At 45.9% G+C, this 23,509-nt stretch overlaps 1 long non-coding RNA gene across 1 annotated transcript in view; it reads left to right on the forward strand.

Annotated features, from left to right (window-relative positions):
* The window catches only part of LOC139748952 (uncharacterized), a 225,834-nt gene that overhangs the window by 191,510 nt on the left and 10,815 nt on the right, over positions 1 to 23,509 (forward strand). Inside the window, exon 2 of the long non-coding RNA XR_011712850.1 lies at positions 11,812 to 11,942. This is a non-coding gene — a long non-coding RNA (uncharacterized lncRNA). The remainder of the gene's footprint in view (positions 1 to 11,811; positions 11,943 to 23,509) is intronic.

Below are 23,509 nucleotides of genomic sequence, written 5' to 3' on the forward strand. Positions count from 1 at the left end.
ACACACCTGCATCTCTGAATATAAGGGTTTTTAATGATGTAGTTTTCGTGTTCCATCATAGATGAGGAATTCAGCCTCACACACAAGTGAGGTGCAGCATGCGTCCACCGACAGGAGCACAATGCAAGTTTAACTTACTAGTCAACAACATTAAACAGTTCGTGGCGTCACCAGGGAATTAAACTGGACGTGTTCGGATAGTTTCATAGCCCTGGGTAACCAAGCAGCCTCATCTGGGAAAGAAAAATGTGACAAAACCTGACGTGGATTCATGAAGGTTTATCGCTAAATGGAGGATGGCTCCCCTGTTATACTCCCAGATGAGGAGGAGGATTGTTTCTGCTACTAAGGGACAATATGAATCATACATATGTATATGCGATGTTTACCAAACGGCGTCCTAGTTACGTCTCTTCGTTGTATATCAACTGACTGTCATATTTCTCTCTTGTGTCTCCCCAGATGATGTGATTGTTATACGAAAGTGCACTTGGGAACTTATCGTGTTTCATTTTCCCTGTGGACTCATGGGAATATCTTGATCACGCGCAAAATTGTGATCCTTTCAAAAGAAGGGACAGAGAAGGGGGCCAGGTGAGGATATTCCCTCAAAGGTCCAGTCCTCTGTTCTTAACGCTACCTCGCTAACGCAGATGACGAATAGTATGAAAGAAAAAGAAAGAATATATATATATATATATATATATATATATATATATATATATATATATATATATATATATATATATATACATATATACGAAAAGAGATTCATCAGCACAAGGCAATGTGTGTGTGTGTGTGTGTGTGTGTGTGTGTGTGTGTGTGTGTGTGTGTGTGTGTTTATACGAAGATATTCCGAAACCCATGATGACATAAAATAGTCTTATCTAAAATAAGAAGAGGAACGCTGGGCTGAGGGCGACTTGACACGAATATTCGCCACAATATAGCTGTTCCAACAGTAAAATATTTGTTGCGATAACACGGGATCCTCCATGGTTCTCTGGTCTACGCTGCCTCAAATGGATCTCGTTGCACGAGAGGATTTCTCAGTGAGGTAAGAAGGCAAATATTCTTAAAACAAATAGGTATATTCACCTAACTCCTGGGAAGAATAACGTAGCAAATATAAGAGGATTTTCTGGAGCAACAGGATATATAGATCTACAAAAAAAATTTCATATCAGGAACAAAGTAACTCACTTTTTGAAAAGAGAAATGTTGATAGCAATGTGACTCTACACCCTGTTGGGTTACTGTACGCTCACCTGTAGAGATACAGCGACCTGTGTTGTGTTGTCGCGAGCCAACATAACCTTCAGCCGTGAAAATACCGCCAAGCAACACCTGCCCAACATTCTTGCACTTTTCGAACAATTTCCAATATCCTGAGTTGGCGGCGCTCGAGAGAGAGAGAGAGAGAGAGAGAGAGAGAGAGAGAGAGAGAGAGAGAGAGAGAGAGAGAGAGAGAGACAGACAGACAGACAGACAGACAGACAGACAGAGTTAGATGCAGAGAGGAGTGTGAAAGACGTTAATAGACCAAGATGCAATCCTGCAACGCTTCATATTCGAAGAAGAATCTTTTCATCTGCTTCTTAGGCTCGGAGAAAACGTCCACTGTCAATTCTTGAAGTCATCAGGTGGACACATCATCTCCTGCTGGTGCTCTGATCACCTGCAGGGGGATGCTGAGTGGTCATCAAAAAAGCTGGATTCCAGAATAAACTTCGTAACATTGGTTCTCTTACCACAATAGAGTCTTTAAAGTCCAGTCTCTTCTGTTCACTGTCATTTATAAAGCATGAGATTCTCACTAGACCAGCGTTATGTGTTCATATCTCACGTCTGTTGAGGTATATTTCAGGAGACACGTGTCTCACACACAGTCCTTCAGTCCACAGAGCAGCAGCTGCCAATACCCAAAGGGTGATCGCGTCCATCCCACACTGAGGCATTCCCAGATGACTGATTATTGGCCGTAGTGCTACAGGCGATGTGTGGGAAACCTGCCCAAGACACTGGTGATTTGGATGAATATTTACCGTGTCGTTATAACATGGTAACAAGATTTCCTCCATTGTTCACTGTGCTTGAGTGTGACGTGGACTGTTGAGGTAATGAACAGACGAAACAATTTAGATGAACAAAACAACCCTCTATATCAGGCTATAGATATGACTGATTGATAAACGTTAAAGACAGTGAGAGCAGAGATAAAGAGGTCCTAGACCTCTCTCTCTCTCTCTCTCTCTCTCTCTCTCTCTCTCTCTCTCTCTCTCTCTCTCTCTCTCTCTCTCTCTCTCTCTCTCTCTCTCTCTCTCTCTCTCTCTCTCTCTCATTCGCTTGCTTGCTTGACTTCAGCAAACACGGACGGTTGGCTACCCGGAGAGGATGACAGCATGGATGGCGGTGGTGGTGGTAGTGGTGAGGTCGGGGTGTGGGGCGAGGAGGGAGGTTGTGTGTGTGGGGGTCGCGGGTGAGGGAAGGACCCGAGTCGATAGACAACTTCACTGGACTTTTTTGTTTCGGGGAATCCTGGAGGCCGTCAGAGGAACTCTTTCAAACTATTCTCTCTCTCTCTCTCTCTCTCTCTCTCTCTCTCTCTCTCTCTCTCTCTCTCTCTCTCTCTCTGAGAGAGTTGAGGTGTGCGAAAATTACCGAAAGTCAAACATGTCTGGATCTGATTATTTCTTTGCTTTTCAAATGTCGCAAAATTTTGATGACCCTCAACAGATTTTTCTTGATAATATTCATTTAAAAATCGTGATTTGATTTACCCGCGACAGACTTTTTGCTGCAGCCAGAAAAACAGAAAGAAAAAATATTAGAAATGGAATCTCTGGTAGAAACTGTCCTATCCAGACACAAATTACAGCTCGCATCTCAAACTAAATTGTCGTAAATTTGTTTTCGTTTTTCACTAATACAAAAAGTGTATTGTCTCAACATATGTTTAAACCTTTACAAGAGATTATGTTACAAAAAAAAAGTATAAAGGTTAAAGTTCAGAGTATCCTGGTTTTTTCATAAGATTTGGGGGAAAATATTGTTTTCATTTTCTTTTTTTTTTTTGAATAACCAATACACTTTGTTATTGTGTTGACTGATATGAGGGACATGTGTCATAAGGGATTTAGTTAAACCAGTGGAATATTCTCTCTCTCTCTCTCTCTCTCTCTCTCTCTCTCTCTCTCTCTCTCTCTCTCTCTCTCTCTCTCTCTCTCTCTTGCTCACGACACGCTGCAAGTGACAAGAACATTAGCCTTGGGCACACTTGCTGGCCTTAACCTCTCTCTGTATGAGGCAGTCCGAAGATTTACCCACAAGGAACCTCCAGGCTTTAATCCTACCTCTCCTGGCTCGTCTCCCGTCTCCTTGTTGATACCTTCACCCTCTAAGCCTCCCGTCTCCTGGCCTCACTTTTCTGAACGCCACTTTTCACCTTCCAGGCTGCTGGTCACCATTTATCCTTCAATTTCCCCTCTATCATCCAATACACCGGAATTCAGAGAACTTTCAACCTAGGCTCCCAGCAACAGCCCTTGCTTAATGATACGAGACCCGCGCAAAACCCAGCCACACAGAAGAGACCTCCACAAACATTCAACTCGCCTATTCTCACGCCCCAACCAACGCCCCGACCACGACCTTCCTCCAGTGCAGACTGATCATGGCCCCTCGACCCACCCAATGCAATGCAGGCCTCCTCACCACGTTGTCAGACGATGTTTCAAGGTTTCAAGATGTGTAGACTCATGAGCGTTAATCGTCCACATTGTGGTTCCAAGTTGGTCAGTAACTTACCCGAGGGTGTCCAATGTTTGGAAAGAACTTTGTGCTGTTGTAGATGCTTCCGCTTCCTAATGATGTGAAGCTGGGTCATCATAGTGTTGGCTGCTTCAGATGGTGATGATGCTGGCTTCAGAGAGTGGTGGTGTTGGATTCAGATAGTGATGATGGTGAGGTCAAGATAGTGATGATGTTGGTTGGTTTCCAGATAGCAATGATGATGAGTCCAGATAGTGAACATTACTCAAGCGGGTAATAGTAGGTTACATATATACATACACCACACAGACCCAAAGTCTAAGCGTCTTCTCCTCTCTCTCTCTCTCTCTCTCTCTCTCTCTCTCTCTCTCTCTCTCTCTCTCTCTCTCTCTCTCTCTCTCTCTCTCTGAAAATCATTTTGACCCATGTTGAGCGCTAATTATCCTATTCTTTCATCATGTAATAACGCAAACATCAATTTTTATCATAAACCAGCTCATACCTGTGCAAATGTTTAACAAGGCTGGAGGGGAGAGAGAGAGAGAGAGAGAGAGAGAGAGAGAGAGAGAGAGAGAGAGAGAGAGAGAGAGAGAGAGAGAGAAGACGTACAAGATCATCACGGAGTATCATCCCTCAGCCAGTGTTCCAGGCAAGCAGGAGACTTTGTGCCGGACTGTTATGATCTTCCCTTGGCTTCAAATAGCTCCTGATCTTCCCAGAGATTCCAAACGAAATATCAGCCATTGCTCTCGGTTGTGTAATGGAGAGTCGTAGTGCAGAGAGTTCGCGTCGCGACCTATGAATCATAAGAACAAAAGTTCGAGTACCGGACCGAGCGACCGGCTCACAGTCAACCCAACTGTTTATCCTCCTCTTTGGGAGTTGTCTAGAATTGGATTGGAAGCTCAGCAAATGTTAGATTAGAATTAGATCAATACATACACATTATTGGATCAAGGGGTCCTGGTATATCTTTTCTAGATATGAGCCTGAGCATTACATTCTTCTGAACTAGAAGTCTTCATAAACATGATGTGTTGACCCTCTTACATACTCATTTTATGAGGCAATGCCGCAGAATCACTTAAATCTTCTTATCTCTTCTATGTATATTGTGTTTCCTTGCTGTGGGTAGAGAGGGTTTGTGGGCAAAAGTGTCTTGGTGATGTGAGGGGGAGGTACCGATGCGCAGACAGGTATTCCCTGTGTGAGGGAGGCTGTATGGACGTTCCTAGGGTGGGTTAGAAGGCCGTCGCGTGTAAATGGACAACGTGATGTGTGTGTGTGTGTGTGTGTGTGTGTGTGTGTGTGTGTGTGTGTGTGTGTGTGTGTGGCTAGTGTACAGACAGCTCCTCCAGATTCGGTGTTCGGTGGACCCATAATAGGAGCGAGTGGGAAGACCCATCGTGGAGAGGATGGACTCATCTAAGCCAGACCTGACTGTAACCCTCACAAGGGATAACACCTAGATCGCCCCATACGTCACGACTTTCTTCTGTCTATCCTACACTCTTCCCTTGGGACTCACCTTGACTTATATACTTTACACTTTGCTATACCTTCGCCTGAAGCCTCTGAACTGTATGGCTGGCATGGTGTGAATTGTAAGAGCTCTGCTGGCAGGTGTGTCAAGCACAGTGAGGATAATAACATCATAATCAAGAATCTCCGCTTACTACAAGCGATGACAACTCCCTAACCATCCACAACCAGTCACCAGAGTCAAGTACGACACCCACTTGATATCTGCAACCACTGCAGTCAGCCAGCACATCCAGTGGTATACCAAATCAACCACAACTTCCACTCACGACGAAGAATATACAACCATCACAGAGAAGAGCCACACACACACACACACACACACACACACACACACACACACACACACACACACACACACACACACACACACACACACACACACACACGCACACACACACACACACACACACACACACACACACACACACACACACACACACATCAACCACAGTTCAGGAGCAACCCACCTCAGTATCCTTCCCCCTAGCAACAGTTACCTCCCACCCCTCTTCTCTCTCTCTCTCTCTCTCTCTCTCTCTCTCTCTCTCTCTCTCTCTCTCTCTCTCTCTCTCTCTCTCTCTCCCCCCTCTTCCCACCTCCTCGCCAGCCAATATCCACCACATTTCACCCTGACGACCGCAGCCACACGGCCACAGACCGCCGTGACGACCGCAGCCGCACCTCCCACACGACCAAAGTCCTTCGTGACGCTGGCCGCGTCCCACTGCGGCCAGCGTCACATTTCGCCCCAGTCCTTCGTGACGGCAGTAGCCAGAGCTCAACACTACCGTAATCACGGTGGCTCGCTCGCTGAATTCTGTTCCCGAGAATAAAACTGTCATGACCACATAGCTGATTCTGACAATTCTATGTCCATTTCTTTCCATTTCATTCGTCGTTACTATATCGTCCCTCAGGGAACAACAGAACTGCATGACACAGACCTGGGAATAACAGAAGACCCACAGCAATTCTACCGAGCTGAAAGATTGTACCTTTAAGCCTCGCTCATTGCTCCTGGCAGACAGGAGAACCCGGAACTTGCATCTAGTCATCATTTGTGAGGCAAGTGGCTGGGAAAGCTCCTTCGCTGCCACCAACTTCAAGATCCATCAATGGGACAGACTAAGGCCAAAATATCTTTAACCATGAATTGGTGATATATATATATATATATATATATATATATATATATATATATATATATATATATATATATATATATATATATATACAAAGGTGTTACCGGACTACACCTGCATGTGATTACAACCAACTTGAAGCAAGTAGAAGGACGAAAAGAAATACATACGGTCTCGTCGTGAGCCTTGAAGCTGCAAGAACCTCATAAAAGGGGTCCAGGGGCTGTATAATTAATATAGCATGATGGGGTTATACTATAACATGATGGGGTTATAATATAACATAATGGGATTATAACAAGAGGAGACATATCTCTCCAGGATGGTGGCGGTAAGACTAGCCATCACCGTAGAGCTTCCCAGAGGGACATGACATGAATGAAGGCTGTGAGCCATGCGTTTCAGGCCATCAAAAAAGATTGAATGAGAAGTTCATCGTCTCTCGTGCATAATGAATGAGGAAGGAGCCTCGTCCTCATGCTCGCACGCTCATCCTCCGCGTCCAGTTCTCTTTTGAGAAGACGTTGGAGGGAGGGATGAGGTAAATGTATGAGCTAGACATGTATCACATATAAATACATAAGAGCAACGAAATTTGCATACATAGAGATACGTAAAATTTTCACACAATTCTAAAGCACAAACACGCGCATATATACACACAAATTATCTGTCACACACACACACACACACACACACACACACACACACACACACACACACACACACACACACGCAGGAACTATACATCCTGCCAGTATGACCTCCTAATCCTAGTATTTACCCTTCCTTTTTCTGGCATAATTCTCCATCTTTAAATATTTTCGCCTTTCCCTAATCTTTTTCTCATCTCTTTATTCTTAGAGTTGTGGTAAGGTTACCCCGGGGAGGTTGGCTAGGTTGGCCAGGCCGTCTCAAGCTCGTAACCACAATACGTGGCTACGACGCTCGGTAATTGGAAAGTTTCCTCCAGGGCAGGAAGGCTTAAGCAAGTGTGAAAAAAATAACTACGTTGTTGGTTCTCTCTCCCTTTTATGCATATATTACTTCTGTATCTGCCTCCATGAGTTGGCTGCTTTGTGTGCCCTGTCCATTAACTAGACCACACGTTACTCGAGATGTCACGTAGTCACATGACTCCCCTATATAGCCACTGGCAAATGATCGGTGTACCTGGAGATATATTTTCATTTCTTTTACCGTTAAGTTTTAGAACTCCTTCTCAGGTACCATCAGCGTCTCTTTGAATAGCAGGCTCTGTGGTGGCTTCATCCTTGGCAAAGTCCAGCCTCCATCGGCCGTTCTTGTGGAGGGAAAGAGGTGACCAGCTGCGTTTATTTGCACATCCGTTGTTAAGATTGAGTTAGCGGTATTTCTCCCCAAATCATCTCTTTGTTTCCTTACTCTCCCCCAAAGTAAACTGTGTGTTCGTGATCTCATCCGCTATGATAAACAGCCACGATAGGATCCGGTGGTCCGTCTGCATTTGCATTCCTTTGCGTGCGGTCGTATTCATGTGCAGGAGGCGAAGATTATACGCAGGGATAGTGTGATGGAAGAGGAGGAGGAGGAGAAGGAGGAGGAGGAGAAGGAGGAGAATGTAATGAAGGAAGGAGAGGGGCATAAGAGTGGATGTGAAGTCTACCACATTCACCAGAGGGAGAACAAACCTCTGCCACATTCCGGGAAGGAATAGCAGATCTCAATAGTAGCAAGAGGAACAACAGTTCTCTACGGCACTCAGAACCCTGAAGCCTTAAGACATAGAAATATAACATGTGTATGTTATCATAGGCAGGAATGATACAGGTCATTACTGAGGACTGGGTGGCTCTGGGATTTCCCTCCTGATGAACGATGACGCGTCAGGCTGTCCCCACACCGTCTGTACAGTGTGTGGAGGTCGTCAAGAGCGGACATGAATCAGCGACCAAATCTGTCACGCTGGACCACATAACTAAACTCCTCCCGAGGAATTTAAGTTGTGGAAACACGCGGACATAAAGCTGTCACTGGACCAGATAAGATGGTGACGGAGATGAGGGCGTTAAGGATGGATGGCGTGATGTATGAGAGGAATTAGGAGGAGATGGTGAGTGATGATAGATCGGAGTTGATGATAAAGGCCACATGTAGTGTGATTGATGGTAAGGAAACTGTGGCGTTGGGTTGATGGTAAAGATGTGATGCCAGTAAGTGGAAAGATGAAATGTTGAGTGTTTTGTGAAGTGTGGCCTTGATGACGACTTCTGCCCATAACCAGAAACCTTTGATAATAACGTACAGTAACGGTGGCAACTTTACCAACACCAGCCAGAGGCAATATCCCTTAACCATCACTGGTACGGCCTCCATGGTGACACCACACCACTGGCAACATCTCCATATATCCAACAGTGACAACAACTTCTCTTTGAAGCCAAGACAGTGACAACTTTCCCACTATTAGAATTAGTAACGATAAAGAATTAGGATACCGATTCCTTTTATATTTTCATTGGTTAGTTATTGATTAGATTTATGTCTTTTTTATGTTTAGTTGATTCGTCGCTTCAAAAGGTAACTGGTAAAGTGTTTTCCCTTTAACCTGGTGAGCCGTAGCATCATCACTTATTCATTATTCATCACTCATTCTTACCTTCTCCTAAAATCAGTGCGTATGGAAATCAGCATTATAAACGCCATATTTTGTTGTTGCCATTTCAAATAGTTTTCTTCCCGCTTTGTTTCAGACTATTCACTCTCACAAAGAAGTCTTACATGAATATCGATAGTCTTAATTCATATCGTGGAAGAACCCACGACCTGCCTATACATTATGCACAAGATGTAGAAAACATCTGAAACGTATCTTAAATTCCTTTTTTTTTACTTGTACATCAATTCCGTCATAATCACACTTGCATTTTTTTGTGAATTACGGAGGGGAATTATTCCCACTACATGAAGTAAACTGCGGCATTTATCCCAGCATCCCAGCAGGTTCCAGGAGGAAGGGCTAGGGCGCCGCTACACCGCTGAATAATTACTTGTCAGAATAATTATTTTCCCCGCCATTTACATCAAGCCGTCCTCTCCTGCCTAATTCCTTACGTTAAGTCATCAGATGAAACGTTGATTTAGATGTTAGAATAGAATTTCAGACACAGACACACACACACACACACACACAGACACACACACACACACACACACACACACACACACACACACACACACACACACCACCTCCCCCTCACAGAAAGCCCTCACATATTGCACCATGTTACCAGATCCTCAGTGACGCCCCAACACACACACACACACACACACACAGCACCTGCCCTTAGTCACAGCTGCTAACAACTCCTCTAACACTAGTCTCCGACCCCAGCAGCCAAGACCTCCCCCAGCACCAGTTCCCGGGCCCCAGCAGCCAAAGCCTCCCCCAGCACCAGTTCCCGGGCCCCAGCAGCCAAGGCCTCCCCCAGCACCAGTTCCCAGCCCCCAGCAGCCAAGACCTCCCCCAGCACCAGTTCCCGGTCCCCAGCAGCCAAGACCTCCCCCAGCACCAGTTCCCGGGCCCCAGCAGCCAAAGCCTCCCCCAGCACCAGTTCCCGGGCCCCAGCAGCCAAGGCCTCCCCCAGCACCAGTTCCCAGCCCCCAGCAGCCAAGACCTCCCCCAGCACCAGTTCCCGGGCCCCAGCAGCCAAAGCCTCCCCCAGCACCAGTTCCCGGGCCCCAGCAGCCAAGACCTCCCCCAGCACCAGTTCCCGGGCCCCAGCAGCCAAGGCCTCCCCCAGCACCAGTTCCCGGGCCCCAGCAGCCAAGGCCTCCCCCAGCACCAGTTCCCGGGCCCCAGCAGCCAAGGCCTCCCCAGCACCAGTTCCCAGCCCCCAGCAGCCAAGACCTCCCCAGCATCAGTCCCGGTCCCCAGCAGCCAAGACCTCCCCCAGCACCAGTTCCCGGGCCCCAGCAGCCAAGGCCTCCCCCAGCACCAGTTCCCAGCCCCCAGCAGCCAAGACCTCCCCCAGCACCAGTCCCGGTCCCCAGCAGCCAAGACCTCCCCCAGCACCAGTTCCCGGGCCCCAGCAGCCAAGGCCTCCCCCAGCACCAGTTCCCGGGCCCCAGCAGCCAAGGCCTCCCCCAGCACCAGCTCCCGGGCCCCAGCAGCCAAGGCCTCCCCCAGCACCAGTTCCCAGCCCCAGCAGCCAAGGCCTCCCCCAGCACCAGCTCCCGGGCCCCAGCAGCCAAGGCCTCCCCCAGCACCAGTTCCCGGGCCCCAGCAGCCAAGGCCTCCCCCAGCACCAGTTCCCGGGCCCCAGCAGCCAAGGCCTCCCCCAGCACCAGTTCCCAGCCCCCAGCAGCCAAGGCCTCCCCCAGCACCAGTTCCCGGGCCCCAGCAGCCAAGACCTCCCCCAGCACCAGCTCCCGGGCCCCAGCAGCCAAGGCCTCACCCAGCACCAGTTCCCGGGCCCCAGCAGCCAAGGCCTCACCCAGCACCAGTTCCCGGGCCCCAGCAGCCAAGGCCTCCCCCAGCACCAGTTCCCAGCCCCCAGCAGCCAAGGCCTCCCCAGCACCAGTTTCCCGGGCCCCAGCAGCCAAGACCTCCCCCAGCACCAGCTCCCGGGCCCCAGCAGCAAGGCCTCCCCCAGCACCAGTTCCCGGGCCCCAGCAGCCAAGGCCTCCCCCAGCACCAGTTCCCGGGCCCCAGCAGCCAAGACCTCCCCCAGCACCAGCTCCCGGGCCCCAGCAGCCAAGACCTCCCCCAGCACCAGCTCCCGGGCCCCAGCAGCCAAGGCCTCCCCCAGCACCAGTTCCCGGGCCCCAGCAGCTAAGTGGCCATCATGACCGTGACACTTCGCCGTCTCAGGACCAAACGGTTCCCGACATCACAGGAAATATACTTCCAATTTTCGCAGCTGAGTCTCAGAGAAATTCTTCTCCAGGCAACGCAAGCACTTCCTCATATCCTCAGACTTTACCATGCATTCCTTACCATTTTGCTCGTTCCTTATTCCTCGTTTTATCATCATCTTATAATCAGGATTTTGTCATACTAATGATATTGATTTCATTAATTTTAATGGTAATTATCATCGGTTCTTCCCTTGTGGGTTGATATAGTAACTAATGTTATACTATGAGCACATTGATGTGTTAATTACGATGTTTTTTTCCTTTGACACCATTATCCAATCTTAGGAAAGCATTATATACTATTACAGTCTTCGTTTGTTAATGGCCTGTCGACGCTTACCCAAATTGGCAACCTCACCTTTATCCTTGACACAATGTATTTCCATGTATTTCATCAGCTTAGCCCACCAGTCCGACACCATTAGACTAATTACACAAATTTCACCAACAGGAAAGTTGTCTTCGAGTCAGGACGAAGAAGGCCATTCTGCCAGAGGGAAAGTTGATTAGAAGAGCAATGTGCAAGACTGTGTCTTTATGCAGACACTGCATGACTGAAGTCTTCTTGAGATACTGTGTGAGGTGGGTTCCTGACCAGTAACATTTGTAGATCTTTATCTACCTGAGGTGCCAGAGTCAGTGTGTTCATGGATGTCTCCCACTGTAATACGTAATACTGTAAGTTCATACCTCCTCCTGTGTTACAATGTGATCATACAGATCCTCGCACAGTAACGGGTGAGAGGTGATATATCCTCCCATACCAGTAGCGTGGGTGGATATTTACTCCCATAGAAGAACATGGGAGCTTATGCTCAACCAGAGTGAATTCTTAATCATCTCCAGAAGACAGAAACAATGACCATTTATATCCTCTCGAAGAACAACGTTTCTCCGTGCATTCTGTCATTCTGAGAGAGACATTGTGAAGGCGCAGGTTGTACCAGACCAACTCGACTCGTATGAAACGTTTTTCAGAATATCATTGTTGATCTATGTGTCCCCCTGTCATGGAGGCAGTGTGGGTGCATATGACGTCTAGGTAGAAAAATATACGAGTTGGATGTTCCATGTATCCTCTGGGTTACAGAAAGGCTTAGGCTGTTTTACGTAACCTCCTAGAATGGTACAGGTGAAAGAGAGAGAGAGAGAGAGAGAGAGAGAGAGAGAGAGAGAGAGAGAGAGAGAGAGAGAGAGTTATCCCAAGGTAAGGCTGTAAGTATTATAGATAATCAAATTAGTTTTCAAGATTATATGTGTTGGATATGAGTGAAGAAAACTGTTTACACAAATCATTTTAAACTCTTGCAATTAAGTCAGACATAATTACCGTAATGTCCTTAGTGAATTATATGAAGTATTAAAGTCAAGTGGGTCTGCACCTGTAGCTCATAATTATATTAGCAAGTGCTTTAGTCTACCTGGAAGTGTTCTTTGTACTGTACGGGAGGGAGTTTAACACGCAAGAAGCCCCCTTAACACACACACACACACACACACACACACATTAACCAGGTTAAGTCAGGTATCCAGTTAATGAACAACCCCTGAAGGAAGGATGAAAAGCTGGCATTAGATGTGAGCCAAATGCCGCGCCCCAGTATTCGAACACGGGCGGACCCGTGCGTATATCAAAGGCAGTGACGCTAACCACCACACCACGGAGACCCCTGTATGTGAGTTTGTGTGCGGTTTTGTGTGTGTATTGTGTATGTGTTTCTCATGGCCGGTTTGCGTGTTTGTGTACGTACATGCATACATGAGGGATGTGTTTCATGGATATAACAGATGACTTTCTGCCGTATATATAAGTAAACCTCCTGCTCAAATTGACTCTAAAAATCCTTCGAGACATTTTCACAAACACTTTCTTGTATATTCGTGTTAACTAACCTCCGTTGTTGCTAACCAAGGCAGCGCATCCGCCCGTTACTTCATAATGTACGGTCTCTCGTTGTTGGTCTGAGCCTGGGTGGCCATTGGACGGGTCGGTTAGTCTGGCTACTGACAGGTAATTGGCTGAGAGTTAAATATGGTATCGCAATTCTCATGTCTTAGATATTAGAGGTGATAATGACGTGAGGTCATTCCATTATTAGTTTAACCCACTACCACGTCACATTTTTATTATCAGGTTACTTTCTCATCATGCCCATTCTTTATTATCAATTCACTGCATTATAATACCATCTCTTCATTACCAGGTTGGTCCACAACCATGCCAACACCATTGCTAGATCAGTTCAGCACCAGACGCTCATCATTACCACATACAACCAGCACCACACAATCATGGAATCACATTGTTAACCTCAGACTATTATTACACTCCACACTGAGCATCTATTATCAAGCCAATCTATTTCCATCTTGTGCCACTTAACCGCTAGAATCTCTGACGGTCTTGCTAACCTCAGCACATAATTTTCAGATCTAGCAGTGTGGGTGTGTGTGTGTGTGTGTGTGTGTGTGTGTGTGTGTGGGGGGGGGGGGGTGCTGTATATCAGGATTGCTGGTATTTTCAGGCGTCGGTCTTCATCAACGCCGAGAGATTTTCCGGAAGACAAGACGATCGAGGAGAAAAACCCGTAGGATGGTCTGTTCACCACCCTCTCGGGAGGACCTGATCATTCGTCTTGTGTTCTCTCTTCTCCCTTGGCCTGAAAGTATCCCCTATCAACTCCAAATATCTATCTCTTATCATTAGTCTGCTTTCCATGTCCTCTTCTTCAAGCTTTTCGTCTACCTCCTCCTAATCCTTCATCTCCTCACGTCTCCGCCTCACACCAGATTGGTCTACACTATTTTCTACCTCCATCCAAATTTTCCTCCCACACTCCTCCCGTCACTACACTCCCCTTCCGTACTCTCCCCTTACCTCACCTTCTATTATCTCTCATTCTTTAACTTCCATTACAGTCCCATTCACTCGCCATCTCTTATCTTCTCATTCCCTCATCTTCCCCCCTCCATCCGTCGTCCAGACCTCACCACACACCCCTGTCCTCACTACACCCTTCACCACCTTCTATAAACACATGTTACTTTAATTGTCTCCATCGTGTAAAAAAAAAAGAACTTTTCAACTCTTTACATAGCATTCGTTCGTATCAAAAGGGAAGGGGATTAAACTTGCAGTGGGATGTGCAGTAGTCTGATTACAGACCGACAGACGCTGTTGTTCACTTCACAAAGAAAGGATCAAACGACAAAGAAAGTAACAGACAGGTGAGAGTTTTGGCCCAGGGGAACTAGGCTATGAACTTTTCACGAAACAAAGAAGACACAACACAAAGGAGTAGCATTTACTATTGTTCCTTCCTTACATAATTAAATACCACAACGTGCTAGATCCTTTCAGGGTCACTTTGTTACCTGGGCACATGTACAACAGTACAAAACAACGCAACAATAATTATTCAGTAAGTTTTTACTTATTAAGAGACTTCTTATGGAGATCAGGGGCAAAGAATGTGGTTCACGCTTTAAGACTGGTATATACGTGGATGCCTTCTCAGAAATATACTCTTTTTTCCAGGCATAAAACCTTTTTCACAAAGAACCTTTTGCGTCGCAAACACTGCGTTCACCCGAGCCAACGTTCACCTTTGTCAGCGTTTCACCTGTGCCAACGTTCACCTGTGCCAGCGTTCACCTGTGTCAACGTTCACTTGTGCCAACGTTCACTTGTGCCTGCGTTAACCTCTGAATATGTGAATAAATCACCAACCATAACAAGAGAGGGATTTATCTCCTGTAGCAAAGAAGATCCTTATTGCCCGACCATGCCAGATTCTCTAGTCTTTTTAATCGATTTATGGATCCATTCATCATTCACCTTCACCATCTGTTCATGTATTGGTTACCTCTCTCTCTCTCTCTCTCTCTCTCTCTCTCTCTCTCTCTCTCTCTCTCTCTCTCTCTCTCTCTCTCTCTCTCTCTCTCTCTCTCTCGCCACCTCTCTTCCTCGTTTCTCCTCATTTTGCTCTTCCTGGAATATCTCCCACCTTGTATGGTAATCAAGCTAAGGACTGAGGGTCGAAGTGAAGAGGAAGGAGAAACGTTTTATGTTGATGAAACGTTGCCACAGCAGTTTCATTTCCTGCCGGAGACACATATGGTCATCAGGAGGATTGATTCAAAACTTTTCCTTCGTCTTTCTCTTTGGATCGGGTTACTCAGCTGATTACCTCTGACCCCGTTCTAATTGGTGTAATTATGTCAGCTTTAATTCTCCCCAGACGTTTGAGCTTGGGCTCTCTCTAGACATTTGATATTTGCTGGATCTATTGATATTCAGAAAGGCAACTGGAAGCCAGGCCTGATCAGGACTGGTCATGTATAATTCATCTGTAGACGGCTACTGCTCAGCACGTATCCATCCCCCGAACATCTTGTACACATCAACAGCGGCTGAGTAATGGAAGTACACCAGAGTTAACTAGCGGTACATTGTGCATGGGAAGTGATGTATAACTACATCCTGAATACAGAGGGAGTTAGCAGTTTACGCTACAAGTCTAGTTAATAAATGAGAATATAGTTACGACATGATACATTGACGTATGGTGAATATAGTTACGACATGATACATTGACGTATGGTGAGTATTGAGGAAAGTTGCATCTGTGTTGTACACAACTCTTGGTTACAAACGTCCACAATTCTGTATCTTTGACCTGTGGTAAAGACTTCCCTTCGGACACGAGTAACACATGACACAGGTCATTGTCTCTGGTACTGGAGGGCTGTGGAGGCCAGATGTGATCGACCCAACAACGAAATCGCTGTCCCACTTGGTCAAAGGTCGACCACCTGCTGAAGTCGAGACCTGAAACACCAGGATTCGTTGTTTCTTTTCAGTTTCAGCTGAATCACAATTGTTCGCATCGACGTCTTCCATGTGATCGCTGAAGGAAGAAAGAATCAAGATCAATATACGATAGACATAGAAGAAATGAGAAGAAGAAATGAATAATCGGGTGGGATTCATTCACACGTGGAATGCATTGAATTAAAGGCGCATGTGAGACGTTGATATCTGTTGTCTGCTGATATTTCGTGTGTGTGTGTGTGTGTGTGTGTGTGTGTGTGTGTAGTATCGTGTCGGAGATCAGCGGAGGAAGTTGACTGTTCGAAGTATCACTAACACTTGTGTCCAAACTTTAGCCACTACTCACACACTAACCTTCAGCAAGACTCGAGCCTCAGCTGTGACCACGTGAGACGCCAGCAACAGCACAGCAGCTTCATAAGTCCCTCATGTTCCTCGGTAGTCCGGCCAGAACCTGCGAACTTTTAGGAAAGGCTTCAGAAAAATACGATCGAAGCCGAGAGTCGAAAAGTTCGAGACTGGACAAAGGCAGGAAGGAATGAAAGGAAAAAGAAAATAATGAAAGGAAAAGAAAATCTACGAATTCTCCAGGTCTTTGTTGTTTGGTCTATGTGTTTGCAGCAACCCTTTAATGTTGAGAAAAATAAGATAGGAAAGAGAGAGAGAGAGAGAGAGAGAGAGAGAGAGAGAGAGAGAGAGAGAGAGAGAGAGAGAGAGAGAGAGAGGCGGAATGAGAGAAAGCTAAAATGGTAAGGGACACGAATTCTCTAATGAGTAACCATAATTCTCAGGAATTAAAGTGACTCGGTTTACGAAGCTGTTCGGGGAAGCAGACGCGTCGCGCACAACACCGCTCTTTTATGACGCTCTAAGACCCTTGATCACGTGTGTAAATATGTCTTTTACATATCGCCGAGGACGGAGGACCTGCGTGTACCGCGCTCCCGTGTGGCAAAGGAACGAAAAAAAAAACGTGGAAGATTGCAAGATCAAAGAATAAGCCAAATCCTCCACGTTTACAGGGAAATGACCTCTCCTACTAGACTATGTAAAGGTGAAGATTCCGTCCATTGTATATGGAGGATAAAGACTCGATTCATAACAAAGAGAGGAATTGTTTTTTTGTGTGTGTGTCAAAACGAGTGTGACAGATGAACAACCAACCATGAGGGACAATTACCACAGCCGTAGGGAGCAATTAGACACTTCACATATCATTTGGTGGTTTTACTACAGTAATTACGATAACGAAACTCTGATAGCCTGATAATGATGTCACTTGTCTTCAAATATATCTAAAAAATGATTAGTCATTTTTCTGTCATATGTTTCCCAGCGATTCGACCAACGAAGATCATTTGACTGTGGCACCTCTAAGGTCAATGAACACTAAGTCTGACAACACATCCTTAATCCTTGTCCATCCTTGGCGCCCCTGTAGCCACAGAAGCTAGAGAGGCGAGGCAGAAAGTGAGGTGAAAGACTGATTACGGGTTAGGGCAAGGCAGCTTGAGTCAGTCTCTCTCTCTCTCTCTCTCTCTCTCTCTCTCTCTCTCTCTCTCTCTCTCTCTCTCTCTCTCTCTCTGGGTTATGCTAGGAGACCAGAGCAACACATGCAAATTGCATGGGATGGAATGTCTGATCAAGAAATGGTGTATGAATTCATTTGCATTTCCACATAGGCTGAATCAAGATCATGTGACCTGAGTGTATAGGACGTACATAGAATCAAGGTATAGATACATGACTATTCATTATATAATATGTAATACATATGCATCTAATGATATCTAAAGAGGACGAAACTACATTCATTTGATATTCACAGGATAATTACAATTGTAGTTTTGTGGAAGGTGATTAAAGCATATGAATGTTTTTGAACATGGTAGTTGTATTTCATGGCCCCCAATTGCAAGATGACCATAAACCTAGTTTATGTGTCATGCACATCAAATATCCATTAATTCTGAATAAACCAATATGTTTTTTTATAACAAGTTTACTAATGGTTTTCTTGCATGATTCTGGGTACTTGCCGTCGACTGCTATTTGTACTAAATTTGTAAAGTATTGGTAGCTTTCCCCCGGACTTGATCCGTCCTGGTGAAGGTCCGTCCAATCATGCTTCAGTCCTTAGTCTTCACCTTCGCCAGTTGACTTCAACAGTTCTTTCCCAACACCAGTTACTCCCTACACCACCCAAACATCCCACACCACCCAAACATCCCACACCACCCAAACATCCCACACCACCCAAACATCCCACACCACCCAAACATCCTACACCACCCAAACATCCCACACCACCCAAACATCCTACACCACCCAAACATCCCACACCACCCAAACATCCCACACCACCCAAACATCCTACACCACCCAAACATCCCACACCACCCAAACATCCTACACCACCCAAACATCCCACACCACCCAAACATCCCACACCACCCAAACATCCTACGCAACCCAAACATCCTTTGCCAACCACACCAATTCGACACTTTAAGCCAGGTATGAACGAGAGGTGCGACAGCAAACCTAACCAGCAACCAAGCATAAAGCTGCCTCCACTTACGTATTCATCCATTGAAAGTCCATCAGCTCTGGAGTGGATTTACTTAGACTGTTTAACTCTCTGAATCACAGGTGGACTCTCCCCATATCCTCAGATTCCTTTCTTTTATGACAGTGGTTGGGCGTCAGGTGGTCATAATTTTGAAGCTGGTTCACTCTCAGGGCAGTGTCCTCCTTGTCACTAAGTCACTCCATCACATAAATACATTTTCATGTTGAAGGTTCCAGTCACGGACGAAAGTCCACATCAAAGCCGGGTCTTAATTGAAATATGGAGAGGATGATGAAACGGAAAAAAAAAGACAAGAGAAAGTATTTTTTTCGTATAATAATGGAGTGTGAGGGTCGAGGACCCGTCGCTGCTAACAGTAAGGCGTTGTTACTCAAGCAATGGGAACTACGTCGTGTTTCCTGGTCGTCGTAATTGCCTACGATAACGTCTAATGTCATGACGAGGACGGCAGGGAGACGCATCTGGCCTCACTTCTATTCGTGGTGTCCTGGTACACACGCCAGAAGCCCAACACACACATACGTAGTCGCTCTGTATCACATCCGACATCTTCAGTGTAGCGAGGCTGCGCCCAAGCATGTACGCCAGTGAGCTGTGGTCTGGTTTGGAGGTAATTAGGAACTTGTGCATCATTAATTAAGATCTCTCGGTACAACCAAGAAGATCCGGAGAGATATTTTAGGAAATTAATTTCTTACTATATATAGTGATTCATTGATGTGCCGCGTGATGCGTTGCACATCTGTAGTCAAAAGGATGACCTTGAGTTAGTAGCGATGTTGTGAAGGGAATCGAAGTATTACTTCAAGTCACTGTCGCCCAGTGCGATGCAAGTAGCCACAGTGTGGTCGGGTGTAGTGTGGAGCAATGTACTGTGAACCTGTATAGTGTGGACGCAGTAGCGAGGGCAACGTAACGTGAGTTCGGTATAGCGTGGGCCACGATAACGTGAGCCCACTGTAGTACGGGCCAAAGGTAGGGTAAGACCCCTGTAGCATGGTGCAGGGTTACGTAAAACCATTGTAGTAGCGTGAGGCAGTGTGAGACTTCGTACCATCATTGCTGTAGGTGAGAACGTGGGCGGTGAACTGACGCAAAAAAAAAAAAAAGAAAGAAAGAAAGAAATCTCGCCTTCATTCGTTGCTGGTCAGGTATAATGTTTGTCAACACACGCGCACTCATGCAGGTGTTCCCCGGCCTCTACAACAACCATAACAACGTGGAATCATTTGATCACAACTGAGTTAATGGCTGATATTGACAGACATACAGAGAGAGATAGTCGCAAATATACATAGCACACACACACACACACACACACACACACACACAAACACAAACACAGACACAGACACACACACACATACACACACAAACAAACATACACAGACTTTATACCTGGTCTGATTTAATGCTGATGAAATTCAACCTAAATAAATGTGAAGTAAAAGAGGATGAGGCAGAATGGAAGACGGCCTCGATATGAGTATTTTCTAGCAGGAAATAAAATGCGGGAACTTGTGAGTGAGAGAGACTTAGGAGTCGACATTGTCCCCAACTTGTTGCCAAAGTCCCACCTAAGGAGAAAAGTTAAGGAGGCCAACTGTCTGTTGGCAAATATTTGAAGCGCATTCATGTTTATGGATGTGGATTTATGCAATTCATTTGTTCACATCCTACATCAGGCCAAGGTTGAAATATGCTTCTAATGTCAGCTCATCACACCTAGAGAAGCACTGAGAGATAAATGAGAAGGTCCAGAGAAGGGTAACGAAAATGGTACGAGTACCAAGCGAGCTCTGTTATAAGAAAAAAGGAATAGAGACCTTGAATTTGCCCACATGGAAAATAGTACGCTGGGTAGACGGTGAACAATTCTTCGAAAACGGTATGGATAGAACAACCAGAGGACATAGCATGAATTTCAGCAAGAAACATGTAAGAAAGGATATAAAGAACTCCTCTTACAGCTTATTAATGATAGATAAATGGAATGGACTGAATGATTAGATAGTTAATGTGGAGACTGTATATTGAAGTTTAAAAGTAATATAATAACAGAGAAGGTTCAAGAGATGGGACCCCACCAGTGCAAAAACTGATCCTCCTCTTATGATACACATTGGTAACTGCACAACACGTAAAAATATCAAAGTAAGGAAATTCTAATCATTAAAGTTAATTGGTCACGCTCGGTGGCTGTGTCACAGCAGCACAGAAAAACAGGCACACTGGTCTAGCATGTAAATAACTTTGTTTTTTTCAGCTTCCCATTCCAACGCTTAATTCTCAACCCCATCTACCCGACCCTCCTACGCCCTTGCCATACCCCCGACCCACTTACTCCTCACAAACCCATGGAACCTTACTCCAAATTCAGGTATTCTCATCCCTAATCCAGGTACCAGCACCTCCCTCCACCCCAGGTACCTTAAATCTTATCCCACACACCCTCACCTACACCTCAGTTATCCACACTTCCACCCTACGTATCATGATCTGCAACCCAATTACCTTCATTCTCACCTCACTTTCCTTCAAACCCATCCAGAGATATCCACAACGCCACCCCCAGATACCTTAATTCTCACTCCACGTTCCCTCACCCACACCCGACGCACATACACCCGGTCTTCCCACACTGCAGCACTTCCACTCGGCAGGCGCCAACACTGTTAATCCCTTAACAATACAAATCACTCGTCAGTAATGAGACCAGACTTTGAGTCGTACATGTTCTCGTCAGCGCCACCACTCTACCGCCCACAACACAACTGACTGGCCAGATAACAACACACTGTTCCATTCTCCTTGGTCCTGAGACAACAGAGTATTCTACTTTCCCAGGCCATAAGTCAACACAGTGTTCCACCCTCCCATCCAGTCTGATGATAAAATCAGACCTTCACCATTTGGTCTCTGGACTAATGTCGTCCATAACACATAGTGAAGGAAACGAGTTAGCAATTGTTTCTGTAATAAATTTGATTATATTGCAATTTATGCCTGTTTCCAGCTGGTGGATCTTTTCACTGGACCATAATTCCGATACACTTTGATATATGACTTTTTCTGTTAGTCTTCGTTTTTTTTTCAAATTGGGTTTGATTTTAGTGTATTTTCTCTCCATTGGGCGATAAATCTGATACATTGGAATATGCCTTTTTTGGTGTTAATCATATTTCTTTTTCAACATCGGGTTTATATTGAAGATTTTAGTGCCCATTTCTCCATTATCAAAATTTTACTGTTGAGTGCTTTTACGTCTCGAAATGGCTGTGTGATATAACACATCGTTGTATGAAAAGTAACAAACAGGCACTAAGAGATGAGGTGTTTTACATCAAGTTATATAACTAGTGTTATAATCTTGCTGGGGATGACATCTGTCACGTGTGTCGACACTTGACGCAGCCAGGTGTTACACTGGACACCTGGCTCTACTCTCACTCCCCCCTACTCACTCGTCATACCAGTGTGAGGCTCTACATTTAGCACTCACCCTCACTCGCCCTCACTCTATCACCCGCGTCGCTCACTGCACCTCACTATACATGACACCCTGGGATCCCCCTCCTACAGCAAAACAAGGACCTCCTATCCTACAGCATAACATGAGCCACTTCCCCTGCATCATAACATAGACCACCTCTGCTGCAGCATAACATAGACCACCTCTCGTGTAGCATAGCATGGATTAGCCCCCCCTCCTCTTACATCTACCAGCTCCCACCACCTCCCCAACGCCACCACCTCCCCCCTAACTCCACGACCAATTTGGGAGCGTCCGTTCGTTCATCACCTGCGGTGTCACACTGTCTTGCCGTCAGAGATCGTCCGTCACGCCCATTAACCGTTAAAGTTGACCAGTAATTACGACCATCTGGCAGCGAAAGTTGCTTCTAATTTTGCCTTTACTGTGCCTCTGGTCGCCACGTCTGTGTTGTTGCTCTTGTTGTTGTTGTTGTTGTCATTGTTATTCTCGTTGCTGTGTTTGCTTGTCTCTGTGTTGCTTCTCCTTTTTATTATTTTGTTATCAAGACTTCACGAGTTCCTCAGCCTCTATCCGTCCCCTCACCACTTCCTCTTCCCCTCAGAGCTTCCCCGTCCTCTCAGCATCTCATTGTTCCCCTCAGAACATGCCCTCAGCGCCTCTCAGCACCCTCAGAACCTCCTAGTCCCCTCAGCCTCTCTTCTTCCCCTCAGCCCTGCCTCAGGTGCCACTAAGTTAGTATTATGGCAGCAAAAGAGTGAATTTAGCCTCGGCAACAAACTCCCCAGTAATGACCTTCCCAGGTCGCTGCCTCCGTGCTGACCCGATGTTTGTCTCACGACCCACTGGGGAAAAAATCATTCCTTTTCCCAGGATCACCAACGACCTGTGTGGCGTATATTGTGTACCATTTATTGAAGGTTATGGTGATGGTGTTCGTCACCGTGCAGTGCATAATGTGTCCCCTTTATTGAAGGCTACAGTGGTGGCGTTCATCACCGTACAGTGCATAATGCGTCCTCTTTATTGAGGGTAACAATACGAGTTACCAAAGATGTTAGAGGTGTTGTACATGCGTAGAATCTGTACTAAACATGTTTCTCACAATCTCGTGGATTACATTAATGAGGGAAGAACCATCGGTAAACATTCTCTCAGGTTGCTGTCAATGGGCGACCGACCTTCTGTGAGCCTCAGCTCAGCTGGAGATTAGGAATTACCTAATCTAA

Source organism: Panulirus ornatus, chromosome 6 (assembly GCF_036320965.1).
Source record: "Panulirus ornatus isolate Po-2019 chromosome 6, ASM3632096v1, whole genome shotgun sequence".
Taxonomy (NCBI): Eukaryota; Metazoa; Arthropoda; class Malacostraca; order Decapoda; family Palinuridae; genus Panulirus; species Panulirus ornatus.